This window comes from Micropterus salmoides, unplaced genomic scaffold (genome assembly GCF_014851395.1).
Source record: "Micropterus salmoides isolate LMB-PRFRI ecotype aquatic unplaced genomic scaffold, ASM1485139v1 Ms_hic_scaffold_57, whole genome shotgun sequence".
NCBI classification, from domain to species: domain Eukaryota; kingdom Metazoa; phylum Chordata; class Actinopteri; order Centrarchiformes; family Centrarchidae; genus Micropterus; species Micropterus salmoides.
Genome location: NW_024044315.1, coordinates 1 through 6,822, shown reverse-complemented (window position 1 = coordinate 6,822; position 6,822 = coordinate 1). Strand labels below are relative to the sequence as shown.

At 39.7% G+C, this 6,822-nt stretch overlaps 1 long non-coding RNA gene across 1 annotated transcript; it reads right to left on the bottom strand.

Annotated features, from left to right (window-relative positions):
• Window positions 1–410: 410 nt before the first annotated feature.
• On the bottom strand, window positions 411–1,698 carry LOC119889621. Its single transcript, XR_005442123.1, has 5 exons — window positions 1,542–1,698; window positions 1,256–1,423; window positions 1,039–1,068; window positions 686–843; window positions 411–572 (listed from the first exon to the last, which is right to left on the bottom strand). It is a non-coding gene; the product is annotated as an uncharacterized LOC119889621 (long non-coding RNA).
• Between the last annotated feature and the right edge of the window lie 5,124 nt (window positions 1,699–6,822).

Sequence of the window (6,822 nt, the reverse complement as noted above, 5' to 3'; positions counted from 1 at the left end):
GAAAACAGGACAAAGTTCATGACAGGAGTCTGTCATCAGCATATACAACAATATTCACAACACTTTTCACTATGTGCAGTCAAGTCCTTTTAGATCAAACACTGTTTTTTAAGTTTCCAACAAGTGTCTTCAACTACTTTAGACTCTTTAAATTGTCTCCATTTAACAAAAGGCAAAAAATGTACATACTAGGATGGGGGTTGGACACGGTGGACATCTGTGGAGCAACGATGGAGATTAAATGAATGTATGTTTATCTGCTTAGGAAAACAAAATATCTTCTATTCTAATAAACATGTACATGTTTATGTCAACACATGTAGCATAGAAATGCAGATACAGTAGATATTCATTAGTAAATTTTCTAGCAAAATTTATTTGAACTACTACTAAAAAATGCTTACTTGTGATTGGTTCACAGAGCGCTCCATCAGACGGAAGTCCATTTATGCACCCACAGGTTTGGCTGGTGGCATTGCTGCACGCACCGTAGATGTTGCACTTGTCACATGACCAAGCAAACTGCTCTTCGCAGTGACACTGCAGTCCTCCAGTGGAGTTTGGATAGCAACCTTTTAAAGACATTCAAGAAAAGTTCAAGCCATTCTATGCAAATCATACACCACTGGATAAAAAGCAATTAGCCAAACAGATTACACAAGGAAACAATTAAAAAAGTTCTTACCTGTGGTGAAATTTAAACCTATCACTTTTAAAGACTGATTGATGGTGTAGGGAGCAAGACACTTCTCACAGTGTTCCTGAATAGTTCAATGAAATATGATGGCACACTGGAGACTGGGATACGCAATTCCAGGACTAGATCAATGTCATATGTAACGTCTGTGGAAGAAAACAGGACAAAGTTCATGACAGGAGTCTGTCATCAGCATATACAATATTCACAACACTTTTCACTATGTGCAGTCAAGTCCTTTTAGATCAAACACTGTTTTTTAAGTTTCCAACAAGTGTCTTCAACTACTTTAGACTCTTTTAAATTTCTCCATTTAACAAAAAGGCAAAAAATGTACATACTAGGAGTGGGGGTTGGACACGGTGTGACATCTGTGGAGCAATGTGGAGATTAAATGAATGTATGTTTATCTGCTTAGGAAAACAAAATATCTTCATTCTAATCATGTACATGTTTATGTCAACACATGTAGCATAGAACAGATACAGTAGATATTCATTAGTAATGTTATTTTTGCAAGCAACTTTATTTGAACTACTACTAAACAGAAATGCTTACTTGTGATTGGTTCACAGAGCGCTCCATCAGACGGAAGTCCATTTATGCACCCACAGGTTTGGCTGGTGGCATTGCTGCACGCACCGTAGATGTTGCACTGGTCACATGACCAAGCAAACTGCTCTTCGCAGTGACACTGCAGTCCTCCAGTGGAGTTTGGATAGCAACCTTTTAAAGACATTCAAGAAAAGTTCAAGCCATTCTATGCAAATCATCACCACTGGATAAAAAAGCAATCAATTAGCCAAACAGATTACACAAGGAAACAATTAACAAAAGTTCTTACCTGTGGTGAAATTTAAACCTATCACTTTTAAAGACTGATTGATGGTGTAGGGGAGCAAGACACTTCTCACAGTGTTCCTGAATAGTTCAATGAAATTGATGGCACACTGGAGACTGGGATACGCAATTCCAGGACTAGATCAATGTCATATGTAACGTCTGTGGAAGAAAACAGGACAAAGTTCATGACAGGAGTCTGTCATCAGCATATACAAATATTCACAACACTTTTCACTATGTGCAATCAAGTCCTTTTAGATCAAAACACTGTTTTTTAAGTTTCCAACAAGTGTCTTCAACTACTTTAGACCCTTTTAAATTTCTCCATTCAACAAAAAGGCAAAAAAATGTACATACTAGGAGTGGGGGTTGGACACGGTTGACATCTGTGGAGCAATGGAGATTAAATGAATGTATGTTTATCTGCTTAGGAAAACAAATATCTTCATTCTAATAACATGTACATGTTTATGTCAACACATGTAGCACAGAACAGATACAGTAGATATTCATTAGTAATTTTTGCAAAACTTTATTTGAACTACTACTAAACAGAAATGCTTACTTGTGATTGGTTCACAGAGCGCTCCATTAGACGGAAGTCCATTTATGCACCCACAGGTTTGGCTGGTGGCATTGCTGCACGCACCGTAGATGTTGCACTGTCACATGACCAAGCAAACTGCTCTTCGCAGTGACACTGCAGTCCTCCAGTGGAGTTTGGATAGCAACCTTTTAAAGACATTCAAGAAAAGTTCAAGCCATTCTATGCAAATCATACACCACTGGATAAAAAAGCAATCAATTAGCCAAACAGATTACACAAGGAAACAATTAACAAAAGTTCTTACCTGTGGTGAAATTTAAACCTATCACTTTTAAAGACTGAGTGATGGTGTAGGGGAGCAAGACACTTCTCACAGTGTTCCTGAATAGTTCAATGAAATATGATGGCACACTGGAGACTGGGATACGCAATTCCAGGACTAGATCAATGTCATATGTAACGTCTGTGGAAGAAAACAGGACAAAGTTCATGACAGGAGTCTGTCATCAGCATATACAACATATTCACAACACTTTTCACTATGTGCAGTCAAGTCCTTTTAGATCAAAACACTGTTTTTTAAGTTTCCAACAAGTGTCTTCAACTACTTTAGACTCTTTTAAATTGTCTCCATTTAACAAAAGGCAAAAAAATGTACATACTAGGAGTGGGGGTTGGACACGGTGTGACATCTGTGGAGCAACGATGGAGATTAAATGAATGTATGTTTATCTGCTTAGGAAAACAAAATATCTTCTATTCTAATAAACATGTACATGTTTATGTCAACACATGTAGCATAGAAATGCAGATACAGTAGATATTCATTAGTAAATTTTCTAGCAAAAATTTATTTGAACTACTACTAAACAGAAATGCTTACTTGTGATTGGTTCACAGAGCGCTCCATCAGACGGAAGTCCATTTATGCACCCACAGGTTTGGCTGGTGGCATTGCTGCACGCACCGTAGATGTTGCACTTGTCACATGACCAAGCAAACTGCTCTTCGCAGTGACACTGCAGTCCTCCAGTGGAGTTTGGATAGCAACCTTTTAAAGACATTCAAGAAAAGTTCAAGCCATTCTATGCAAATCATACACCACTGGATAAAAAAGCAATCAATTAGCCAAACAGATTACACAAGGAAACAATTAACAAAAGTTCTTACCTGTGGTGAAATTTAAACCTATCACTTTTAAAGACTGATTGATGGTGTAGGGGAGCAACACTTCTCACAGTGTTCCTGAATAGTTCAATGAAATATGATGGCACACTGGAGACTGGGATACGCAATTCCAGGACTAGATCAATGTCATATGTAACGTCTGTGGAAGAAAACAGGACAAAGTTCATGACAGGAGTCTGTCATCAGCATATACAAAGATATTCACAACACTTTTCACTATGTGCAATCAAGTCCTTTTAGATCAAAACACTGTTTTTTTAAGTTTCCAACAAGTGTCTTCAATTACTTTAGACCCTTTTAAATTTTCTCCATTCAACAAAAAGGCAAAAAAATGTACATACTAGGAGTGGGGGTTGGACACGGTGTGACATCTGTGGAGCAATATTGGAGATTAAATGAATGTATGTTTATCTGCTTAGGAAAACAAAATATCTTCTATTCTAATCAACATGTACATGTTTCAACACATGTCATAGAATGCAGATACAGTAGATATTCATTTGTAAATTTTCTAGCAAAACTTTTATTTGAACTACTACTAAACGAAATGCTTACTTGTGATTGGTTCACAGAGCGCTCCATTAGACGGAAGTCCATTTATGCACCCCAGGTTTGGCTGGTGGCATTGCTGCACGCACCGTAGATGTTGCACTGGTCACATGACCAAGCAAACTGCTCTTCGCAGTGACACTGCAGTCCTCCAGTGGAGTTTGGATAGCAACCTTTTAAAGACATTCAAAAAGTTCAAGCCATTCTATGCAAATCATACACCACTGGATAAAAAAGCATCAATTAGCCAAAAAGATTACACAAGGAAACAATTAACAAAAGTTCTTACCTGTGGTGAAATTTAAACCTATCACTTTTAAAGACTGATTGATGGTGTAGGGGAGCGAGACACTTCTCACAGTGTTCCTGAATAGTTCAATGAAATGATGGCACACTGGAGACTGGGATACGCAACTCCACTAGATCAATGTCATATGTAACGTCTGTGGAAGAAAACAGGACAAAGTTCATGAAAGGAGTCTGTCATCAGCATATACAAAGATATTCACAACACTTTTCACTATGTGCAGTCAAGTCCTTTTAGATCAAAACACTGTTTTTTAAGTTTCCAACAAGTGTCTTCAGCTACTTTAGACCCTTTTAAATTTTCTCCATTCAACAAAAAGGCAAAAAAAGTACATACTAGGAGTGGGGGTTGGACACGGTGTGACATCTGTGGAGCAACGATGGAGATTAAATGAATGTATGTTTATCTGCTTAGGAAAACAAAATATCTTCTATTCTAATAAACATGTACATGTTTATGTCAACACATGTAGCACAGAAACGCAGATACAGTAGATATTCATTTGTAAATGTTATTTTTGCAAGAGCACGACTTTTATTTGAATGACTACTAAACAGAAATGTTTACTTGTGATTGGTTCACAGAGCGCTCCATCAGACGGAAGTCCATTTATGCACCCACAGGTTTGGCTGGTGGCATTGCTGCACGCACCATAGATGTTGCACTGGTCACATGACCAAGCAAACTGCTCTTCACAGTGACACTGCAGTCCTCCAGTGGAGTTTGGATAGCACCCTTTTAAAGACATTCAAAAAAAGTTCAAGCCATTCTATGCAAATCATACACTATTGGATAAAAATGCAATCAATTAGCCAAACAGATTACACAAGGAAACAATTAACAAAAGTTCTTACCTGTGGTGAAATTTAAACCTATCACTTTTAAAGACTGATTGATGGTGTAGGGGAGCGAGACACTTCTCACAGTGTTCCTGAATAGTTCAATGAAATATGATGGCACACTGGAGACTGGGATACGCAATTCCAGGACTAGATCAATGTCATATGTAACGTCTGTGGAAGAAAACAGGACAAAGTTCATGACAGGAGTCTGTCATCAGCAAATACAACAATATTCACAACACCTTTGTGCAGTGAAGTCATTATGGATTATATTGATCCCAGTGTTGCACATTTGTTGCTGTCTGAGATTCAGAATCAGATTCAATCTGCATTGTACTCTATGGAGAGAATTTCTTTTCAGACTGTACATAGACCATCAATTGGCATGCAGAATACAGACATACTGAGTCTACAAAATAGACATAGAAGGAAAGACCAATGATTTTACAGGAAGTACAAGTGATTTTAGGGAGCTTAGAAAGGGAGCTGAAAACAATAATCAGACAGGGTTTGGCTGGTGATGCACGGTGGCCGGGGGGCATGCTGGGCATGGGGGATGTCGGCGCTGGTGGCCTTAGTTTTTCCGGCGGTTGGGGGGACGGCAGACTTTTATTGGCAGCTGCACGGTGACCTGGCGTGTTTGCTGCCGGGCTGGGACTTGCTGCTGGTGTTTCTCTCCACTAGATTTAGCTGTCGTGTTATTCCGCTCACTCTCTCTTGTTTGCACGACCTCGCATGCGGGATTCGCAGGCGGCTGCTGGGCATTGGGTGTTGCCGTGCTCGTGCAGTGTGCGCGTTGGGCTCGTCACTTTTACATTGGTGTTGATGATTGCGCGGCATTTGGGCGTTTTGGTTGTTTGCTGCGCGCTCTGGGGAGCACTGACCTATGTTTTTTGTGCGCGCTGCGGTCGGTCCAGGCACTGCTCTTCCGCGGCTCACGCTTCTTGCGTTCCGTCTGCATTACATTGTCAACTGGCATTTGGGTCAGGGTCTTCCGCGTTTGCATCGCGGTGCATCTGGGAGTCTTTGTTTTTTGATGTATTTTTTTTTTTCTTTCTCCCACCCCTATTGGCTACTGGGGTTCTTGCCTGCCTGTTGCTGGGGTAGGTGTGGCATCTCACTCTCACTAACAACTACATTCTTTAACAGGCTTATGCGCACACACATGTACACACACATACAGACACACATATACAGACACATTCACCCACACGCACACAGACACACACAGTCTCACACATAGACACAAACAAATTTAGGTTGTCCCTGGTAGAATTATTCATGATGCTTTTCTTTCAGTTACTTATTTAAATTAATTGTTATTATTCTAGCTCTCGTGGCTGTGCTGTGTTGCTTATTTAGTGTGCTTGACTGTTTCTTGTTTTCATTTTCTCTTAGTTTAAATACTATGTCAGCTGTTTATTGCTGCTGTTCGGCTGGTTGTCTTTTATTATTATTATTGTTTTCATTATTTGTTTTTGTTTTTCTCCTCCCCAAGCCCCCTCTCTGTTCTGTTGCAGGTTTGTTGCTTTCTGCAATTGGTGTTTCCCTCTGCTATTCCCTGTTGTCCCCATCTTCTATCCCCCTTCTCTTGCAGGTCTTGTCCTTTCTCTGTGCTGCCTGTTTGTGCCCCCCTATCCTCGTGTCTGCCCCCCTGTCCAGCCTGGTGACAAATCAATACATAATTAAATAAATAATAAAACAGACAAAGGAGTATATTATTACTCTCTTGTTAAAGTAAAATCTGTCTGGCACAATATGGTATCCAGGTCATCATACTCTATACCAGGCTGCTGGGCAGGACAGGTTTAGAAAAAAAAGAAGAAGAAATAAATAAAGAAATATCTCA